General features: G+C 33.9%; 1 long non-coding RNA gene across 2 annotated transcripts in view; it reads right to left on the bottom strand.

Moving 5' to 3' along the window:
• LOC132661113 (uncharacterized) overlaps window positions 1-23,748 on the bottom strand; it is a 37,267-nt gene that overhangs the window by 969 nt on the left and 12,550 nt on the right. For both annotated transcript variants that reach the window (XR_009602050.2, XR_009602051.2), the window contains 2 exons: window positions 8,281-8,332; window positions 1,435-1,569 (listed from right to left, as the gene is read on the bottom strand). This is a non-coding gene — a long non-coding RNA (uncharacterized LOC132661113). The remainder of the gene's footprint in view (window positions 1-1,434; window positions 1,570-8,280; window positions 8,333-23,748) is intronic.

The raw sequence follows: 23,748 nt of genomic DNA, 5'->3' as shown, positions 1-23,748 counted from the left end.
ATGGCATGTCTATAAATAGTGAATTCACATAAGACATTTGAAGTAGGGATTAAAATAAACTCCAACCAAGGCTCTTGGCTTGGGTTCATTACATCTATGTGACAAATATAGTCAATAATATACAAATTTTATAATATTTGGTTATAACATTCAGTAAGAGTTTAAACCAAGTATTCCAAATAGTGTTAGCATTAATATAAAAACAGTCTCTTCCTTGGTAAGTCTAACTACATGTCTTTTTCTGTGAATACATATGTATAACCATAGACTATAGCTATTCAGTTTTTCAAAATCTTTATACACACAAACTCATACTCTTGCTATCTTCAGTCCAAAGTTAACTTCCTAAAAAGGATCTAATCTTGCCATTTCCTCACTTTAAAATGTTCATCGACTTCCGGTCACCCATTACAGTGATTATCAACTATAGCTTCATGTTACAGTCTCAAAGTGAGCTTTTTAAAAATACCTTTGCCTGGGCTCCATCCTCAGTGATTTTATTTTAATTGCTTTACTCTTATTAATTCAGTGACACAGTAGTTATTCTGAAATGATGTTCAAACATCAATTTCTATAACTTTACTGTCTTCGTCCTCTACTATCTTACATTTATCTTATGTTCCAGCCATACAAATCTTTTTACCATCAATTTTTCTGCCTGAATTTTCCCCCTTTGATACTAGTCACATTCATATCTCAATTTTCAAGACTCAGCGAAGCATTATTTTTGTAATGTTCTTCCCTGCATCTTCCAGGTGGTGGTTTGCTTCCTCCTAAGGTTTACCAGGTATTTTGTGCACATCTGAATTATAGTAGTGTGTTCTATAATTCTGACTGTAGTACAAGACTGGGAGCCAGTTTGAGATAGAGCAATTGTGTCTCTTGACTGGGAGTTGCATGGCATGTTCTCATTTTTGGTATCACCATGGATCTGTATCATTCTTTTGTTACATCATTATATGTCCATATTCATGATTTTATGGCTTTCTCTTCCCATACTCCTTATCTACATTTCTGCATTTCTCTTCATCTCTAAAAATTTTCTACTTCTTCCTACTTTGTGAGATCTCTCCTCATACTGATTATACCTTAGGAGAATATAAGTATGTTTTATATTTATTAAAAACACTGACTGACTCTCACAAATATCCAGTGACAAAGAGTTTTATGGAAGTTTGCATAATTTAGTTCTAAAAGCAGAGGCACCTTTGAGGCAAAATGGCTGTTAGTGCTCCCTGAAAAGTCTCAATTTTGGACCTCATTTATCTGATGTAATTGTTTGGGATTTTTGAGATTTAGAGTGAACTATGGAAGTCTTGTTTTTCTTGGTCTGAAAAATTGACTAAATAGATATGTTGTTTAGGCGTGAGTAAGAAGAGATAATAGATTTTTTCATGAAATAGACTGGCTTCTGAAAAGTAATGGTGTTATTACCTGAGATAAAGGTGGTTGATATGTTCTTATCAATGAAATAATTGAAGTAAATTCCAAGGACCAGTTCTTTTCAATGATTTCCATAATTATGAACTTGAAAGTCGAGCCTCTGACAGTGTACATCCTAATTCGCTTCTAAGAGATTATTTTTAAATGGAAAGTTGTTAGAGACTTTTTAATGTCTTATATAATTTTAATAGTAAAATATTTTACTTCTTACCTGAAAACTAAGGATATATAGAATATATGGTGAAAAACATCTGTAATTGTATAATTCAGAAATAAAAAGTTGCATTTTGGGGAAAAAAATGAACACTTCATGCTCCCTGTTTTAAATTTCAAAACTGAATGAGTGGAGTATTATTTCCTTTCCTAAGAAAGATTACACAAATGCAAACTCAGTATATAGCCCTAACTCAATATACAATTTTTTCTCATTTCTGATTTCACTCAACAAATATTGAGTACCTGTTATTAACAGAAGAAAATGTGGTAAAAAGCATTATGGGAATTTACAGCTGAAGGAAGACTATAACTCAACAAAGTTAAAGCCTAGCAGTAGGTATAAATCACAGTGTCTGGTAAATAGTAGGCACTCAAATATTTGTTGAGCACACAAATGAAAATACAGTTTGGATGTGATAAGTGCAAAGCATTATTTATGTATAACTTCACTAAGACAAATAATGCAGCTAAAGATATTAACTTTAAAATACATATCAGGGGCACCTGTGTGGCTCAGTTAAGCATCAGACTCTTGATTTCAGCTTAGGCCATGCTGCATCAGGTGTGGAGTCTGCTTAAGATTCTCTCTCTCCTTCTGCCCCTCCACCTGTCTCTCTCTCTCTCTCTCTCTCTCTCTCTCTCTCTCAAAAAATAAAATTAAAAAAATAAAACCTAAAATAAATTTCAAATAACCCCTTAATTTGTGTCAGTAATTCATTTGCATTAAATCTGAATGTACATTTGTTGAAAAGGTTTCAATATGTTTTCCCCCCACAAATGTCATCCCAATAAATACATTTAAAAATTTTCCCCAACACAATAAAGGCAATCTGCCACTGGGAATAGTACCTCTCAGAATGTATTACATTGATAAGTAAGAAAATGTAGATGTACCCAAAAAAAAAAAAAAAAAAAAAAGAAATGTCATTAGCCTTTCACATTCAAGTAAGACTCAGAGAACAGTTGATGATGTGGTCATTTTATCTGATTCTTGTTATTTTAAAACAATATTTGGATGACACAAATCCTTTTCTACCTACACATATTTAATTTCTAACATAACTTAAATTTTTAAAATTTCATTCAACTATGGGGTGAAAATGTGGTGGCCAAAAGGGTTGGATTTTGCTGTTGTGGTTATTGTTGTTTTGCAACCTCCTAATAATGTTTGATGTTCTTGATGTTGATATTGATTCACAGTGTAGATGTCAAAATACTGGATTTAAAATTTCAGGCTAAACTTTAAAAAATAAAGGTTTTGAAAAAGAACATAACATCACCAAATGGAAGATATCTAGTTTCTAAATCCTCCTTTACTTCCATTCCTATGCAGTCATCATAACCTTTATCTTCATTTTGCAGGTCATGTTCTTTCTACTCGCTCTAAAATGAAATTAATCATAATACGACAGGTCATATATCAGAAAATACTTTAAGATTGCTGAAATAGATTATTGAGTTAAAAATAGTTCCCTTAAAAAGGTTTGAGAAGCCATTTGAATTTGGATCAATTATACCTCCAGTATCAGTTGTTATGTGGCTAATTTTTTGTTTTTATTAAAAACATTGCACTTTTTAATTAGGCAGTGCTCTAATTTTTTACATTTAACATTAAAATGTTACACAAATTATATGCAAATATGTTGTTTTCTGCTAAAACAGTGGCTTTCATGGCATATCAACCTGTAACTTCTAAATTATCCATTACAGTGATATATTTCATGATGGGTACTGTGGAAGAACTGACCCAGGCCTATGCCCCTTCTCTGTCATTTTTACTAAATGAGATTGAGCAAGTCATTTAACCTCTCTCATTAAACCTGACTTTGACAAGTTGTTTTGCAATTAATAGAAATGAAAACAAAAAGTATACAGGTGTTCAGAAATAGTAATTGCTATTATTGTGTTTTTGTTAAACACAATATAATTGTGTTATACACACAATTTTATAATTTTATCACACAATGAATTTTATCAAATTCATCTGGCATATTCTATGGTGAAAACAAGGAATCTAGAAAATGCAGTTGCTTCATTGCTATCTCCATGTACACACAAATATTTGATGGATTTGATTTGAAATTAGAGCTAGAAGTATTCAGTTTCTTTGCCCAAAAAGAAAAAGTCTTTTGAGTTTGAGGCCTATATTATTAGAAATTTAAAGAACCTATCACCCTTTCACTATAATATTAAGAATAATGGTACTGATTTTGTCATTTTTAAAGTTATCTCTAAAATATTGAGATCTTGACTAGAATACAGACCCTCCAAATATCTATGTGATATACTATATGCTCAGATAATTTTTATTATAATAATTTCACAGAAGGGAAGAAGGGGTCTAGAAATCATAGTGAAATTATCAACCCCAAAAATAACATTACTGTCCTTAAGAAGGTTAGATACAAATTGCCCGAAGAGATCTTGTCTGCCTTGGTCTGATATCTTGCATTCCTTTGGGTGAGATGGCTATTAGATTTCTAAAGGTTTTGTTCTGAATATCTAAGCAATTTCTCTAATCCACATGTAGTCTTTAAAACACCAGATTTTAGGAAGAATATATATTCTTTTAAATATCTTTACAATCTACATGACATTGAGGATAAGTGCTTAAAACTTGAAATTTTTTCTCAAGTTAAAAGATAATTCATTTTTGTATTAGAGCATTCAACAACCATGTCTCCACTGATAAAAGTAAAATGGACAAGCAGACAACCCAAGGAAGGGCATAACTTTCTTTTTTCCAAAGTATGCCTTTTAAATAGCCATTAGATGTGGGGAATTTCTACAACTCTTAAATTTTATAGGAAATACATAACCAGATAATCTAGTAAGAGTTTGCCAAGTTCTAACTTGCTTATTCTCACTAGAGTAAGCCATGTAATGATTTTAGTGAAAAAAAAAAAATATATATATATCATCCAGCCTCTGTAGTTTCACTGTATTTTCCTTACTCAAGTTTTGGTGAAAAGGACAGTTTCTGTCTCTACCTAGAATCTGCCGTCTATTTAATGCACCAGTATTCCACACTCCCTGCTCTTTCTCAAATCCAAAAGTTGAATAAAAAGCAGTAAAATAAATGATTCACCCTGTATTATGGAAATCTAGCCTGGATAGGTCTACATCCATAACATGAATTCATAATATGAACTGGGCCTTAGGTAATTGCATTTAAGTTGGATCACATCCCTATTTAAGCTCAGGAAAACATCCCTACAGACCATCATGTACCTGGGGATAATAGAATCTGTACTTCCAGAGTTAGGCCTGAAACAATGCGGCCTTAAAATTTTGTCCTCCCTGTCATTGGAGAAAATTTAAGAATTTGGGAGTTTTGGTGGTACGTAAAAAAGCAGTTCATAATAGCAATGACGTATACTTTATCTAAATATCCTGTAGCCAAAGAAAAATACAAATCTGTTCTCCTTGAAGTTGATCACATTTCAAGGCTGAGCTCTGGGCAAATGCCTGGAGGCTGCGCCCAGGCTTGTCCACAGCTTTATGCAGCTGTGTAGTTGGAAGACTGTTGCAGAACTGCTGGATTAGTCCCAGAATGTCAAGCTCATGTTGAATTTACTGGCTTTTGTTGCTTTTATGTCATGCTGACCTTACCGTGAAACATGCTTTTGTTTGCTCTTTTTCCACTCACGGAGAAATAGGGAAAGCATTACTTTTAAGCTAGTTGAAAGCTTTAACTGACAAAGCACTTTCAGAGATATCTGAATTAAGTCACTAAGAAAGCATACCCCATTCCATTTTACTGTTTAAAGGAGGAAAAAACATACCCCATAATTGCTTTAAATAAGATGCATGGTATTTTGCAATGTTACATCAGCATCATGGTCAATATTTAGATATATATGAGCAAAATATTTAAATGGTATTGTAAATAGTTGTCAAGGCCTGTTTTATAATCTTCTGAAATTTCTCTTAATACATCAAATCTGACTCATCCAATTTAACAAACAGAAATTACTCTAAATGAAGCCCACTTAAAAATGTTTTTCCTTAGTTAGTTGCATATAAAACTTAACATCTCTTTTTCTATGATATTTACTTAACTGTGAAGGGTTTTTTGTTGTTGTTGTTGTTATAATTTATAGAAAGCAGTGGTTTTAAAATTTTTGCCACTGAAGATACCTTTTACTGTCCACTTCCTAGAAAAGCTTGTATTTTAAAGTACATCTCTAGCAAACTATATTCCAATTAAGAAATAGTTGCTTTGTTTTCTTCATGTTTTATTATTCAAAGACCTCAATTTGAGCTGCTGAGCAGCATGACAATTATGTCCACACTGATTTGATGCAGTTTTAACTTGGTAAATACAAAAAAAAAAATTATAATGGCCAAATAGTCAATGGATATATCTATCATAGTTTTCCTAAAATAGGTTAAGAACTGAAGATATAAGGTCATAATATATTATACAAAAGTAAATCTCCTTCTGAGGGCTTCGAAATTCATGAGCAAGACCAAAATGGTTTATGGAAATTTATTACAAACATACTATATTCTTGCCAAAATAGAATATGCAGCTCTACAACATGAAGACACAAGAGGTATATTCTCCATAGGGTAAAGATACTATTCAGATTAACTTAAAATGGTAAGCCCTATATTGATATAACTAGAAAGAGATTTTCACATGGCAGGCTTTAAAACTCATCACTTTAACCAATAAAGTATCTCCTTATGACCTGAGTATTCTGTGCATTTTGACTTTTTTGATATGTGCATATTCATAAGAAAAATCAGAGTGAAAAGTTTTTTAAAAAGCTTTTCACTGTAATTTGGAAGAAACAGAAGAAAAATATAAAATTTCTTACTTTGAAAGTAGTAAATATGTCTTACAAAAGTGCAATGGAGAACTCCTCCAAATAATATCTTAAATATTTTTCCTTATTGAGCAAGCCATTATGCTAATGGCACAATCCCATGGGCGATTATGTCACAGGATAACAATGCTAAATGTTAGGGAAATTATCACTAGCTATCCCAAGTATATAAAATATAAATATGCCCATAAGCTTGCTTTTTAAGTTCTTCATTTTTTAATGAGGCGTAGAAAAAAAATACTGATTTCTAACACTGCTTGGCTCTCAATTAGTTGGGTGTCTTAATGCTTAAAAAGAAAGCAGTGGGGAGTCGGGATAGGGTGAAAATGAAGGAAGAAAGAGACAAAGAAATGGAAAAGGCTAGGACCAAATTATTCCTTTCAACTCTGAAACTACAAATTTCCTGTTAATAGTTTATATCAACATAAAGCATCCAACTTTAAGTTATTTATGTTAATAGAAGAAAAGCCCTTAAACACAAGGGGAAAAATAGATTTTGTTTGCAGTGTTGAAGAATCTTGCCTTAGGCATCATTTTATTCTTCAATAACTAGTTATGAAGCATTTACTATGTGCAACTCTGCCAGACTGTGGAGGTAACCAATGAATACATCAAACACAGTTCCTACCTTCTTTGAACTCACAGTTGGATGGAGACTAGATAAATAGTTACTGTGTGGTAAGTGCAATGATGGAGGAGGTACAGGGAGCTATTGGAGCATCTATGAGGGGCACCTAGTTTGATTTAAGAATGGGCAAAGGCATTTGGGATAGAAGATATAAGCCCTGGTCTAAAAGTGGCTTAGGAATTAGCTGAGCATGCAGTCAGAAGATGCCACAGGCAGGAAAAGAAAAGTATTCCAAATAGGACATAACAGTATATGCAGAGACCTTGATGGTGAGAGAGAGTATAAGGTGGGGCTGACGATGAGGCTGAAGAAGACAACAAGGTCCAGATGATCAGTGGTCTTGTACTTGGTATTAAGTTGTGTAGTCTTGATTCTGATGTAAGCAGGAGAGCAGCATAATTCAGATTGGCATATAAGAAAACTCACTCTTAGTGCAATACGGAGAATAGAATTGGAGATAGATAATTAGCCTGGAGGCAGAGAGAACATTTTTGAGGAAGTTGCAATATTTTGGTGAAAAATGGTGGTCATAAACATGAAAAGTTAGAGATGATCATGACCTCTTCCCTAATTTTCCAGAGGTTTTAAAGAAACTTAACTTAGAAGCATTGGCAGCTTTGGGAAAGTAGGTGAAATACACCATATAAATTGTCAAACACAAGTTCAGATGTCTATTTATTCTGCTGTGTTGAAATATCAAATTTGTCATCAATAAAGACAATGAAAATTAAGAACTTCAACTTACCAATTTCTAGAATTCTATCTATCCAAACATCTCCATCCCTCTACCAATATTCTTACCTTCGCATGTCTATTGAACTTCAAGATCACCTGGTCTGTGCACAAAGGTAAGATTAAAACAGTTCAAGACTCAGCAAATAGGGAAGGGAAACTAAGCTGTGTTAAAATGAAAAACACATCACTTGTATGGATCCTTCTTCAGATGTCATTATTCAGTATAATTATAAAAAGGCACCTGCAAAAAATGCTTCTCTGTAAGGGGTCTGATGTCTTCTTTATGAAAATTTATTCATGATTTCTTCACCAAGTGTGGGGAGTAAAGGAAGGAAGGCTGGTGAGTACATACAATGTGGAGCAAACTTGGCAGTTAAGAAAATATATCCATTTCTTAGTTTCACAGAGCCTTATAGGGATTACCTCATTCGGTTTCCATCAAGGGCTGTTCTTTCTTTTTACTTCCACTAACCAGCTAGAAAGAAGAAGTTTGTTTATGCAAACAGTGGTTATGGGAAGTGTTTTTTCATTTTTTTTTTGTTTTTTCTCATGGTACTCACTGGCCTCACTACTCCCTTGCCATTCCTGGTTATAGAGCCCACCGCGATCACCTCATAGTCAAGTCTATGGTTCATAGATTGATCTGCTCTCTCTTCACAGTACTGCAGGATGCTGTGACTTAGCTGACTTGATACCTTCCATTTGCTAGTTCCACATATCCTTAGGCCCAGCTGCCTTCCCCATCTGGCCTCTGTATGCAGTTGCCTTGCCCCTTCAGGAAAGTCATAGCTCACTACTACCTGCTCAGCTCCCACCCAGCTGGCACCATGCTGAATCCAGGCTTCTCTGAGATGCTTGTAGACTTTACACCCATACACAAAATTCACAATTTTCTTGGACTTTTACCTGTCTGGATGTTCTGTTGCCCATCCCACCTTCTTCAAAAGTGAGACATTGTCATCTGACCTCCCTGACCTACCTCGTCCTTCTGAATCACAGAAACCTCTCACTTCCTATCTGTCAGAGGCTTCCTGTGAGTCTTCATCTGAGTTCTCTTCACTTATTTCTAGTAACTCCCTGTTTGAGTCTACCTCTTAAGGATACTTTTGAGATTTAGAAAACCTCTTTCTTTAGTGGGGGTTGAAACCCAATTCTCCAGACTTGCTCTGTCTTTCAAAGAATAATTGTGGAAATCAGCTCAACATTGACTTTCTTTAAGCATCTGCTGTAATAATCCTAATTCTTGGAGCAACATAGCTGCTTCCAAATGGCCAGGAAATAGGTCAGATGCCAGAAAGAAAAAAAAAGCAAAGATTAATATATTTCAATAAATATAAATTTTAGATATACTTTGGAAAATCATATGAGATTTTCTGTCAAGATGGTGAGACTCTCCATCTGGATATGCCTAACAGTTCTAGCACTGGCTGGTGACAAATGCATAGCCGTAAAAATTACATGATGGTAGACTCATAAAAACATCACACACTTATTTTCAATCTAATGCCTTAGAACCCACCTGAAATATTTAGCAGACTTCTTTGCACATGAATTTTTTATATTTTGTTATGTTGAAATTGATGAAATATTCAGTTATCCACTCTGTTCCTTGTTAGTAAAACTAGTGTAATATTTGGCAAGAGATGCAGGGAATCATCATTTCCCTCTCTCATGACTCACACCCCTTTTTGTTCCATTGTTACTACCTTATTTTGAGTAAATAGTAGGGGACTAAGCACATACACCAGACTTATACTTTTAAGGATATTTAACTCCTGTATACTTCTTGTATCCAGTTTCACACATTTAGCTCCTCATTTCTGAGTGGGGAAGCCAATATTTCAAATTGGAAGTTCACCTGAGGCTTTTGCTGGGAAAGTGAGACTCTCTCTCCATCTATGTATGTCTGGCACTGGTTCCCAAGCAACGGTTGGATGACAAATGCAAAGCTATAAAAATTAGGTGATAGTGGACACCTAAAACCATCATCACATATTTATTTTCAGTCTAATCTCTCTATTTTAACTACAGGTGGATTTTGAAGGAAATATTTTGTGATTCACATGAAAAAACGGATATTTGACAAGTGTCTTACATTAAATTGGCTGGCAGTTTGAAATGAATCATCTTTAAATATGTTTTCTTAAAAATAACTACAACTAATTTTTATTATTCTAACTATTCTCTGTGATAATAAAGAATAACTCGTGTCTATATATCTCTTTATTGATGAATTAGAGCGCCAAAAACCTCAATACAATTATATAAAGTTATATACAAGGTGCATAAGAATCTTCAGTACATTATTCTTTACCAGTCACTTTAAATTTATAATCATTTCAGTTTGTTCAACAGTGTACATGGAATAAGGTGAGATATTAATATGGATGGTTTGGCATATGTAGACAATACCCATGACTGTGTGTATATTTTAATGAAGCAAAGAGTGATTCTCAGATAATTAAATTGAATCCAACTAGTTCATGATGGCAAAATATACATTCAGCTGGTATCTAGTAAAATTGATAATGCACTATTTTGGCTACTCACATTGGTAAAGTAAAAAGTTTGATACTTATTATACAAATATTAAGAATTTTCACATGAAATTTGATGCACTTAACATTAAACTGAAAGGGAATATAATCTGATTGTTACTAACAAAGTATTTTAAACTGGTATCATGCATTGGTTTCACTACTAGAAATATAATTTAATATAATATTGGAAATATGCAAATATACTTATTTAATAAACTAAGTGTCTAGAGAGTATAAGTAATTGTGATAGGCCTTTGGAAACACAAAAATAAAAGTTGAATAGATTTCTTGCTTTTAAGTTCCAGGTGATAAGAGGCTAGATATAATTTGAAACTTAAACATACTTCTTTTTATTTAACCAGCCACATTTGAAATAGAATGTAGAAACCAAGAAGTTTTATTGGATTATTTGGCCATGAAAATATTCCTTCAACATTAAAAATATTATTCATTTATTATTGTTTAACACTATGTTTTCAGTTTTTAAATTAAACATGTCTCCACATTCAGATTTATAAATGAAAATGAAAAACATTTAAATGAAAGTTAAATGCTAATTTAAATGAAGGTTAAATGAAAGTTTTAAATGAAAAACTTCGTATTTGTGTATAAAAATACACTGGTTTTTAGATATCTGATTTTGATAGTTGGCATTTTTCTAATTTTACATTTAGCTATTTAATGAATAAAGAGAAAACATGGTAAATGACCATGGGTGTCAATGGGACACTTTATTCCCTGGTGTCAGAGTTACTATAACAACTAAAGAGTATATAGATCACTCTACTTGCTTTTAAAAAGCAACATTTTATTTAAATGGTGGGATGTTAATTTTACCTAATCAGATGAAGTCAGATTTTGTCTTACAAGTGATCTACTTCAATTATTATAGATGAGTAATCAATATGCATTCACTAAGTACTACCATTTTTTTTTAGCTGTCACTTATTTGAGTAGCTACTATGCACCGGGCCTTGTAATAGGGAGTTTTACCTATATTATCTCTAACTCTTACTGTAATTCTTGCAAGCTAAATATGAGTTCCATTTTACAGAGGTGTAAATAGAGGTTCAGAGTACTTCATTAAATTTGAAAATCTATTTCTTGCAAAAAGAAAAAAGCTTCTGTCATATTTTTCCAAATTAAATTATTTTTCCTGGCATACGCGTTAAGTCTTTTGTAATGGTTTTACTTGATATATGAAGAAACTTAATAAATGTGCTGCCTGTTTAAACCTCATCAAGATGAGTATCTTTGGAATTTTTTATTTTTTAATTAAAAACTTTTTTATTTTAATTCTAGTATAGTTAAAATACAGTGTTATATTAATTTTAGGTGTACAATATAGTGATTCAACAATTCTATATGTCACTCACCGCTCATCATGATAAACGTATTATTCTTTAGTGGTATAGAGACCATGGTGGGCTTTACCCAGTGCACGAGGGTTCCTTTTTCTCCACATCCTTGCCAACACGTGCTTTGTTGTGTTTTTTATTTTAACCATCTGACAGGAGTGGGATGATATCTCATTGAAGTTTTATTTTAATTTTTTATTTAAATTCCAGTTAGTTGACAGTGTAATATTAGTTTCAGGTGTACACCACCATAATACTTCCACACTTTCTAACAACACTTGGTGTTCATTACAAGTGTACTCCTTAATCCCCGTCCCCTATTTAACCCTCCCACCCCCCACCACCTTCCTTCTTATAACTGTCAGTTCTTTATAGATAAGAATCTGTTTCTTGGTTTGCCTCTCTTTTTTCCCCCATGCTCTTTTGCTTTTTTTTCTTGAATTCCACATATGAGTGAAATCATGTTTTTGTCTTTTTCTGACTGACTGCTTTAACTTAGCATAATACTCTGTAGCTCCACTCATGTCACTGCAAATGGCAAGATTTCATGTTTTTCATGGCTAATACTCTATTGTATATCTATACTACCTCTTCTTTATCCATTCATCAATGGACACTTGGTCTGTTTCCATAGTTTGGCTATTCTAGATAATGCTGCAATAAAAACCTCACACCTGTCAGAATGGCAAAAATCAACAATACAAGAAACAACAGGTGTTGGTGGGGATGTGGAGAAAGAGAAAACCCTTCTATACTGTTGGTGGAAATGCAAACTGGTGCAGCCACTCTGGAAAACAGTTTGGAGGGTCCGCAAAAAGTTAAAAATAGAACTACCATATGATCCAGCAATTTCCTTACTAGATATTTACCCCCACCCAAAAAAAACAAAACCCTAATTCATTGTAGTTTTATTGTGCATTCCTTTGATGAGTGATTTTGAACATCTTCCCATGTATCTGTTGGCCATCTATATGTCTTATTTGGAGAAATGTCTGTTCATGTCTTCTCCATTTTTTTAATTGGATTATTTGGTTTTGGGTGTTTAATTGTATAAATTCTATATATATTTTAGATACCAACTCCTTATCAGATATGTCATTTGCAAATATCTTCTCCCATTTCATAGGAAGTTTTTTAATTTTGTTGGTTGTTTCCTTTGCACTGCAGAAGCTTTTTATTTTCAGGTAATCCCAATAGTTTATTTTTGCTTTTGTTTCCCATGCCTCAGGAGACATATCTAGAAAGATGTTGTTACAGTTAGTCTCAGAGAAATTACTGCCTGTGTTCTATTCTAGGATTTTTATGGTTTCAGCTCTCATATTTAGACCTTTAATCCATTTTGAATTTATTTTTGTGTATGGTACAAACCTGGTCTAGTTTCTTTCTTTTGCATGTTGCTGTCCAGTTTCCCCAATGTCTTTTGCTGAATAGAGTGTCTTTTTCCCATTGGAAAATCTTTACTCCTTTGTTGAAGATTAATTGACCATATAATTGTGGATTTACTTCAGGATTTTCTGTTCTGTTCCACTGATCTATGTGTCTATTTTTGTGCCACTACCATATTGCTTTTATTGCTACAACTTTGTAATATAACTTGAAGCCTGGAATTGTGATGCCTCCAGCTTTGTTCTTTTTCAAGACTGCTTTGGCTATTTGAGTCTTTTGTGGCTCTGTACAAATTTTAGGATTGTTCTCATTCTGTGAAAAATGCTGTTGGTATTTTGATAGGGACTGCATTAAATGTGTAGATTGGGTACTATAGACATTTTAATAATATTTGTTCTTCCAATCTGTAACCATGGAGTGTCTTTCCATTTCTTTGTGTCTTAAATTTCTTTCATCAGTGTTTTTAGTTTTCAGAGTACAGGTCTTTCACCTCTTTGGTTAAGTTTATTCCTTGGTATCTTATTATTTTTTGGTGAAATTATAAATGGGATTATTTTCTTAATTTTTCTGCTGCCTCATTATTTGCGTATAGAAATGCCACAGACTTTTGTATATTGATTTTGTATTCTGTGACTTTACTGAATTCCTTTATCAGTTCTAGTAGTTTTTTTGGTGGAATTATTAGAATATTCTATGTATAGTGTCATGTCATCTACAAATAGTAAAATTTTTATGTCTTCATTATCAATTTGGATGCCTTTTATTTATTTTTATTGTTGGATTGCTGTGGCTAGTACTTCCAGTCCTATGTTGAATAAAAGTGGTGAGAATGGACATCATTGTCTTGTTCCTAGCCTCTCAGTTTTTCCCCATTAAGGATGATGTTCACTGGGGATTTTTCATAAATGGCTATTATTATGCTGATGTATGTTCCCTCTAACCCTACTTTTTGAGAGTTTTTATCATGAATAGATATTGTACTTTGTCAAATGCTTTTTCTGCATCTATTAAAATGACCATATCCTTTCTCTTATTGATGTGATATATTACATTGATTGATTTGCAAGTATTGAACCACCCTTGCACCCAGGGAATAAATCCCACTTGATCATGGCGAATGATTTTTTTAATGTATTGTTGGGTTCAGTTTGGTAACATTCTGTTGAGGATTATTACCTCTATGTTCATCAGAGATATTGGCTGGTCTTTCTTTCTTTCTTCTTTCTTTCTTTCTTTCTTTCTTTCTTTTTTTGTATCTTTATCTGTCTTTGATATCAGGGTAATGCTGTCCTCATAGAATTAATTTGGAAGTTTTCCTGTCGTATTTTTTGGAAAATTTGAGAAGAATGGTGTTAAGTCCTCTCTAAATGTTTGGTTGTTTGGTAGAATTTTCCTGGGAAGTCATCTGGTCCTGGACTTTTGTTTGTTGGGAGTTTTTTGATTACTGATTCAATTTCATTTGCTAGTAACTGGTCTGTTCAAATTTTCTATTTCTTCTTGGTTCAGTTTTGGTAAGTTACATATTTCTAGGAATTTATCCTTTTCTTCTAGATAGTCCAATTTGTCGGAATATAATTTCTCGTAATATTCTCTTATAATTATTCATATTTCTGTAATAATTACAATTATTAAAATTATTTATCTGCCTTCTTTAATTTTTGGTTTTGTTTTTCTGAGTTCTCTCTGTCTCCCCCTCTCTCTCTTGTTGAGTCTGGTTGTAGGTTTATCATTTTGTTGATCTTTTCAAAGAACCAACTCTTTGTTCCATTGAGCTGTTCTCTTATATATATATATTTTTTATTATATATTAAATATATATATATATATATATATATATATATATATATATAACTTATAACTTATTTCTGGTCTAATCTTTATTAGTTCCCTCCTTCTACTGGCTTTGGGTTTTGTTTGTTCTTTTTTTAGATCCTTTAGGTGTAACCTTGGTTGTTTATTTGAATTTTTTTTTTTTGCTTCTTGAAGTAGGCCTATATTACTATAAATTTCTTAGACTCACTTTTGCTCCATCCCAAAGATTTTGGATCATTGTGCTTTCCTGTATTTGTCTCCATGTAATTTTTAATTTCTTTGATTTCGTGGATGACCCATTCATTGTTTAGTGTCATGTATTTGTGCTCTTTACAGATTTTTCCTTTTGGTTGATTTCTACTTTCATAGCACTGTGGTCAGAAAAGATGCATGGTACGACTTTAATCTTTTTGAATTTGTTGAGACTTGTTTGTGACCTGAAATGTGATCTATTCTGGAGAATGTTCTATGTGCACTTAAAAAGAATGTGTATTCTACTCTCTTAGGTTGGTATGTTCTTAATATATCTGTTAAATCTATCTGGCCCAGTGTGTCATCCAAAGCCACTGTTTGCTTGTTTATTTTCTGTTTGGATGATCTATCCATTGATGTAACTGGGTGTTAATGTTCCTGACTTGTTGTATTACTATCAATTAGTTCCTTTATGTTCATTATTAAATGTTTTATGTATTTGAGTGCTTCCATTTGAGGCACATAAATATTTACAATTGTTATATTTTGTTGATGGACTGTCCCCTTTATCAGTATATAATGCCTTTCTTCATCTCTTGTGACAGTCATTGTTTTAAAGTCTATTTTGTCCAATATAGGTATTGCTACCCTGGCTTTCTTTTGACATCCACTTTCATGATACTTGTTTCTCCATCCCCTCACTTTCAATCTGTGGTTTCTTTAGGTCTGAAATGAGTCTTGTGTAGACAGCATATAGATGGCTCTTGTTTTTTTAAATCCATTGTGACACCTTATGTCTTTTGATTGGAGCATTTAGTCCATTTACATTCAAAGTAATTATTGATAGATATTTATTTTTATATTGTTACTTGGTTTGTGATAGTTTTTGTAGTTTTTTTTTTTCTGGTCTTTCTCTTGCTCTCTTTCATGACTTGCTGGCTTTTTTTTTAGTATTATACTTGGATTCTTTTCTCTTTATTCTTTGTGTATCTATTACTATTTATTGAATTGTGGTTACCTTTAGGTTTGTATATAACATCTTCTGTAAATGCAGTGTATATGAAGCTGAGGGTGGCTTAAGTTTGAACCCATTCTGTACTCCTCGCCCCCTACAATTAGGTATGTGGTGAGACTTGTTTTATGAATACCTTGACTGATTTTTACACATATACTTATTTTTACTGCTTTTGTGTTTCCTACTTTCCATATTCCCAGTTATGGTCTTTCCTTTCCACTCAAAGAGTCCCCTTTAACATTTCTCATAGGGCAGATTTAGTGGTCATGAACTCTTTTGGTTTTTGTCTGAGGAACTCTTTATCTCTCCTTTTATTCTGAATGATAATCTTGCTGGAGAGAATATTCTTGGCTGCAGAGGTTTCCCTTTCAGCACTTTGAATATATTATGCCAGTCCTTTCTGGCCTCTAAAGTTTATGCTGAAAAATCTTCTGCTAGCCTTAGGGAGTTTGCTTTGTATGTAACAGTCTACTTTTGTATCACTGCCTTTAAAACATTTCCTTTATCACTACTTTTAAAATTTTAATTACTATGTGTCTTGGTGTGGACCTCCTTGGGTTGATTCTGTTGGGGAATCTCTGTGCCTCCTGGATCTGTATATGTTTCCTTACCCAGATTATGAAAATTTTCAGCAACTATTTTTCGCATATATTTTCTGCCCCCCCCTTCCCTCTTTTCTCCTTCTAGGATCCCTATAATGTGAATGTTATGCTTGATGGAGTCACTGAGTTTCCTACATCTATTCTTGTTTTGCATAATTCTTTTTTTCTCTCGCTTGCTCAGTTTACTTTCCATTTCTTTGTCTTCCAGGTCACTAATTCATTCCATTGATTCATATAGCCAGCTACATATTCCATCTAATATATTTTTTATTAACTTGTTTTATTTTTTATTTTTTTAAATTTACATCCAAATTACTTAGCATATAGTGCAACAATGATTTCAGGAGTAGATTCCTTAGTGCCCCTTACCCATTTAGCCCATCCCTCTTCCCACAACCCCTCCAGTAACCCTCAGTTTGTTCCCCATATTTATGAGTCTCTTCTGTTTTGTACCACTCCCTGTTTTTATATTATTTTTGTTTCCCTTCCTTTATGTTCATCGTTTTGTCTCTTAAAGTCCTCATATGAGAGAAGTCATATGATTTTTATCTTTTTCTGACTAATTTCACTTAGCATAATATCCTCCAGTTCCATCTACATAGTTGCAAATGGCAAGATTTCATTCTTTTTGATTGCCGAGTAATACTCCATTGTATATATACACACCACATCTTCTTTATCCATTCATCTGTCGATGGACATTTAGGCTCTTTCCAGACTTTGGCTATTGTTGATAGTGCTGCTATAAACATGGGGGTGCATGTGTCCCTTCAAAACAGCACACCTGTATCCCTTGGATAAATGCTTAGTAGTGCAACTGCTGGGTTGTAGGGTAGTTCTATTTTTAGTTTTTTGAAGAACCTCCATACTGTTTTCCAGAGTGGTTGCACCAGCTTGCATTCCCACCAACACTGCAAAAGGGATCCTCTTTCTCCACATCCTCACCAACATCTGTTGTTGCCTGAATTATTAATGTTAGCCATTCTGACAGGTGCAAGGTGGTATCTCATTGTGGTTTTGATTTGTATTTCCCTGATGATGAGTGATGTTGAGCATTTTTTCATGTGTCAGTTGGCCATCTGGATGTCTTCTTTGGAGAAGTTTCTATTCATGTCTTTTGCCCATTTCTTCACTGGATTATTATTTGAGGGGGGGATTGAGCTTTATCTGATATGTCGTTTGCAAATATCTTCTTCCATTCTGTTGGTTGCCTTTTAGTTTTGTTGATTGTTTCCTTCGTTGTGCAGAAGCTTTTTATTTTGATGGGGTCCTAGTAGTTCATTTTTGCTTTTGTTTCCCTTGCCTCCGGAAACGTGTTAAGAAGTTGCTGCAGCCAAGATCAAAGAGGTTTTTGCCTGCTTTCTCCTCAAGGATTTTGATGGCTTCCTGTCTTACGTTTAGGTCTTTTATCCATTTTTCAGTTTATTTTTGTGTATGGTGTAAGAAAGTGGTCCAGGTTCATTCTTCTGCATGTCGCTGTCCAGTTTTCCCAGCACCACTTGCTGAAGAGACTGTCTTTATTCCATTGGATATTCTTTTCTGCTTTGTCAAAGATTAGCTGGTCATACATTTGTGGGTCCATTTCTGGGTTATCTATTCTGTTCCATTGATCTGAATGTCTGTTCTTGTGCCATCTAATATATTTTTAATTTGAACTATTATGTTCTTCATCTATCTATGATTAGTTCTTTTTTATGTCTGTGTTAACGGTGTCACTGAAGTCCTCCACTCTTTTCTTAAGTCCAGTGAGTATCTTTATGATCATTACTTTAAATTCCCTTTCAGACATATTATCTCTGTTTTCCTTGGCTCTTTTGCTGTGATTTTGGCCTGTTTTTCATTTGGGACATATTCCTCTGTCTCATTTTGCTTAACTTTCTGTGTCTGTTTCTGTGTGTTAGGAAAGTCAGCTTTGTCTCTTGCTCTTGAAATTAGTGGGTTCGGCATGCACTTTTAACAAAGTTGTGCTGGTCCTCTTCCACAGGGGATGCACAGCAGCCATTCAGACCTGGCTGGCCTGGGCAACTCTGCAAAACACGCACAGGCATGCACACAGTGCCACAAGGTGTATGCAGCATTTCTCTGCCAATAGGGATACACAGCTCTTGCAGAGACCAGGCATCCCAGGGCCACTCTGCAAAGCACACAGGTGACTGGGAGTGAAGTTCTAATAAGGTGCACTTCATCTGGAGAAGGTCAGAAGATGCAGTGTTGGCAAGGTTTGCACATGTCTTCTGGGAAAGAGGACTCAGTACCAGTACTCAGGCAAGCCCAGCTGGAAGGGGAAGGGTGCAATCTAACTGAGTTAGGTAGCGAATGCTGGGGCTATGCTGGCCTTACCAGATGGCTGAGTAATTATGCTGGGGCCAGGGAAAGAAATGGCGCCTTCCAGCTCCTTTTTTCCTGGAGAAGTCTCTCAGTGAGCTCTAAGTAAATTTACCTCTCATGTGCCCCAGGCATTTTTCAAACAGCTGCTTCTAAGGTGTATTTCTGAGGGCTGTTTGTTGTTCTGTGTCTTTAAGGGCAGGGCTCTCTCTCACCCTCCAGGGTGTCCCAGAGTTCCAGGCTTTAAGTGCCACTGATTTGTAAAGTTCCAGGCTTTAAGTCCCACTAAGAACTCACAAAATCCATCCCCTCTGATTTTCAAAGCCCAATGCTGTGGGGATTCATTTTCCCAGTCCAGGCTCCCCTCTCCACGCCCATACTTATTTCCTCCAATGGCCAGACCCACAGGGTTTAGCTCCCCACCACTTCTCTACCTTTCCCACCCTTTTCCATGTGGCCTCTTCTCTACATTTAGTTATGGAGTTTGTTTCTCAGTCTTCAAGTCATTTTCTAGGTTATTTGCACTAATGTGAGTGTTATCTAGTTGTATCTATGGGATGGGGTGAATTTAGGGTTCTCCATGTTCCCCAGAAGTACCAGGGACTGAAATTCATAATACAACTATAGAGAGCTTCTGGAGGGGGGGGGGTAATAGTCAATTCTCTGGGGAAACCAAAATATAAATAGCACTAATTTCCCAGCATCACAGCCTCTGATAAGGAATTAATCAAAGATCAAAAGAAAATTCCTCCCCTATTAAATTTATGATTAAGAGTTTAATCTCATTTAATTACTGGAAAGATATACATATTTTGAGACAGAATACTTTCATGCAAGTAATTAATTGCCATTATCTGTGTAGTTGAATTGGTCTCTTCATTCACAGAGATATCACTTTTGAATAAAAGGTTAACTGATAGTCCCTAGGTCTATAAAAGTTACCATAATACAGTGCTTTTTGAAATATATACCATCTTAAAGAAAATATACCTTAATGTTCTACTCAAAATTAGGGAGTTATATAAAGTATGATGAATCTTTGAAAGTCAAAGATTCTCTGATTTGACATATGACTTCAAGGTAGCTCCAAATGACTTGGCAAGGAATGTTTTTTAATGGTTGGAATGTTGGGGATAAATTCATATTCTCAATATTTCCATTATAGTTACTAAAGAGTTTTGATTAAAATGATACATTAATGTCTTTCAAAGCTTCCATTCTTTGTCTTCACGTTTTAATTCTTGTGTGCCAGAGGTTAAGATAAATAACCATCTAAACCTTATTAAAGGTAAGACAGATATAGACACTAAGTATTTCTGTTAAAAAGAAAAAACAAAGGGGGCAATATGCTGGAAAAAAAGAAAAAAAAATCAGTGTAAATTGAATTATTCATAGAATTCATATTTAAATTTTGAAATTCTTAATTTATTAAGACACTTTTAGCAGAACTGCACAATAAAAATGTTTCCTTTTAATAAGATTAAAATCTGGGACACCTAGGTGGCTCAGCTGGTTAAGCGTCCAACTGTTGATTTTGGCTCAGGTCACGATCTCATCATTTGTGAGATCGAGCCCCACATCAGGACCTGTGCTGATGAGCACGGAGCCTGCTTGGGATTCTCTCTCTCTACCTCTCTCTGCCCCTCCCCTGCTGTCTCTCAAAAAAAATTAAATCAAACCAGCCTCGATGATACACAGAACAGAGGAAATGTTTTTACTTGTCAGATTTATTTAGATCTTCACAAATCTTACACCTTTCCTGATGATCACAATGATTCAAAGATGCAATGTTTTTACTGAAACATTGTAGAGTAATGAACAATTTGCCACAGAAAAGAACATTTTTTAAGAACTTGGATCAATGTCAATAAATGGTTAGATTTTATGTAAAATTTTTTATGATATACAAACAAAAATTATTATAAAGTTTTTCAAGTTCCTAAATGACATTTTAGTTGTTGAAATTATGGATAGTTGAAATTATGGATAGTAAGAAACATATATGTAAATTCCCACAAAATTAGAGAAAATATAGAATAACTAAGGTAAAAATCAATAAATTATGGAACAAAATTCAAAGAGAGGGGAAAACTATAATGCAATATCTATATCTATTTAGCCAGAGAGTATTTACATTTAACTTAATCGAATTTCTGATTTTGTTGGAAGTGTTTGCAGTGTTGATTTACCAAAGGATAATTATCACTAAGAATTTCTAAAAAATAAAAAAGTAATAACCTGGTTGATAAAAGGTTAAGGTATGCAAGTAAGAATATACAGGTAGTGAACCAAAACATAATACCTGCGAATCATTTAAACAGAGATGGCCTTAACATCAATTTAAGATGGTTGTTAATAGCACCTAAATACATGTAGTAAAACAAACAGCATTACTACACTCAGTTTTAAAGAATAAACCTTTCACTTCTCTAAAATAATGCTTTGTGATCTTAGTAATCTATCTTCAACTCTCTGAACCTCAGTGTCTTCACCTATCAAGCAGAGAATATTTCAGCAAAAGGTTTCATGTTTAAATGAGACAGTGCCTATAAAATTCCTTTGCACATTATAAAACACTATACAAATATAATTCTTCTAAGTAATGGTCCTCTGTGGACCTTAAGCCTGCTCACTCTCTTGTGCAGTTTGAGAGGTTGCTATGTAGACCCACGCACTGTGATGGGAGATGGTCATCGAGGAGCTGCTTTTTGGAAAAAGTTATGCCAACAAATGGTTATTTGCACATTTGCAAGAATTATTAGTTTCATCCTTTTACTTTTTTTAAGTTTATTTTGAGAGAGAGAGAACACATGAACAGGAGAGGGGCAAAGAGCAAGGGAGAGAGAGAATCCTATGCTATAAGCCCAACGTGGGGCTCAATTCCACGAACCATGAGATCATGACTTGAACTGAAATCAAAAGCCAGACACTTAACCAACTGAGCCACCGAAGCACCCCACTTTCCTCCTTGAAATAGAGAATCATGTTCATTATTATTTAAGAAGACTTCATTTTTAAAGCAAATTTTATGAAAATAAAAACATTTTATAAAGTTCATGTATACTTACAAAAATCTCTACAAGGAGCTTAGTAAATAGAGTGCTTATATTTGCAATGAAGAAACTGTCCTACCTAGGGTGATCAAGGAAGAAGGAAGAGGTTACTGTTTAAAAATCATCTGATTTGGCTATCTAAACTGTGTTGAATTCACTAGATTCTTGTCTGGTGATTTATTTCACTTCTGCTATGAAGCCTCAAAATGTAATTCTTCCAATAACTAAGAAAATACTGACTCATATTCAGAGGCTATTTATACATCATGCCATTTTCATATTTTTAGAAACCTTTTTGCATAGAGTTAAATTACATACATCATGTGGAGCTTTCAACTTATTGCTGTCCCAAGTTATCTCTACTTAAGTAGGACTTACACTCAAGTTATTCTGGGATAGGAGATGTTTACTCTTAACTCTGCACACATGCATGAGTGCAACTCATGCACACAATCTAGAAAAAAATGTACGTAAGTACCTTTTACAAAAGACAACAAAATTTATCCTTTCAGGCTAAAATATAGAGGAAAGAGATTGGAAACTTGAAGGAAAAAAATTCTGTTCTAAATGACTCTGACATTTCTTATGAGCTGGTGTGAGTTTCCCTACCTGAAAGATGAGGTCACATGATATATATGTATCTCAAAAATTTTGGAAATATGGACAAGAGTGGTTCAATATTTTAATAGATTTTTATTTAATTTATTCTATAAATTCTTAATAGTTATTATCTTTGTTTAACTTGTTTCCATTTAATTTTTGAAAAATGCAAGAAACACTTGATTTCCTTATTTCTTGTGTGTCTATAAACAATCTAAAGTAATTTGGGGTACTTACAAAAATTTTACAAAATGACTTAACCTTGATTTTACCCATTTAAGTATAAATTTGGATAGATTTTTTATATAACACAAATGAATCTTAAAATAGTGATACTTTGGCTTGTGTGATTTTGAAAGTGATACTTTCAAAATCCAGTGTATATTTCCTGCATGAAAACTATTTTTTTCTGTACTCTATTTTCAGTAAAGTTTAACTTTAAGAAGCATTTTTTGTTTGATATTCAAAAACAATTTTTCTTTTTTCTTTCTTTCCATCTCCTCTTTATCCATTCCTTTTAATAAAACCTTGGTTCTAAAAAAAGTCATCTTTTCCATTGTACTTTCTTAAGATTGAATATGACATTACAATTCAAAATACTAATTTGCATTTTAATTCTTCTTAGCTATATTCAGACAATCCCATTTTTTTTAAGTTAATTTATTTTGAGAGAGCAAGACAGAGTGCTGAGGGGAAGAGAAAGAGGGAGAGGGAGAAAATCACTAGCAGGCTCCACGCCATCAGCATGGAGACTGATGAGGTGCTTGCACTCACGAACCTTGAGATCACAACCTAGGCTGAAATCAAGAGTTAAATGCTTAACTGACTGAGCCACCCAGGCACCATATGTTTTAACTGCTCAAAATATTAAGCAAACAGCTTCCAATCGTACTTCAAGGATAAACTGTTCTTTTTTAAAAAAGTTTATTTATTTATTTATTTAGAGAGCATGTGAGTGGGGGAGGAGAGAGAGAGAGAGAGAGAGAGAGAGAGAATCCCAAGCAGGCT

Source organism: Panthera onca, chromosome D1 (assembly GCF_046562875.1).
Source record: "Panthera onca isolate mPanOnc1 chromosome D1, mPanOnc1 haplotype 2, whole genome shotgun sequence".
Classification (NCBI taxonomy): Eukaryota; Metazoa; Chordata; class Mammalia; order Carnivora; family Felidae; genus Panthera; species Panthera onca.
The sequence above is the reverse complement of the archived record's forward strand: the minus strand, read 5'-3'. Positions and strand labels throughout refer to the sequence as shown.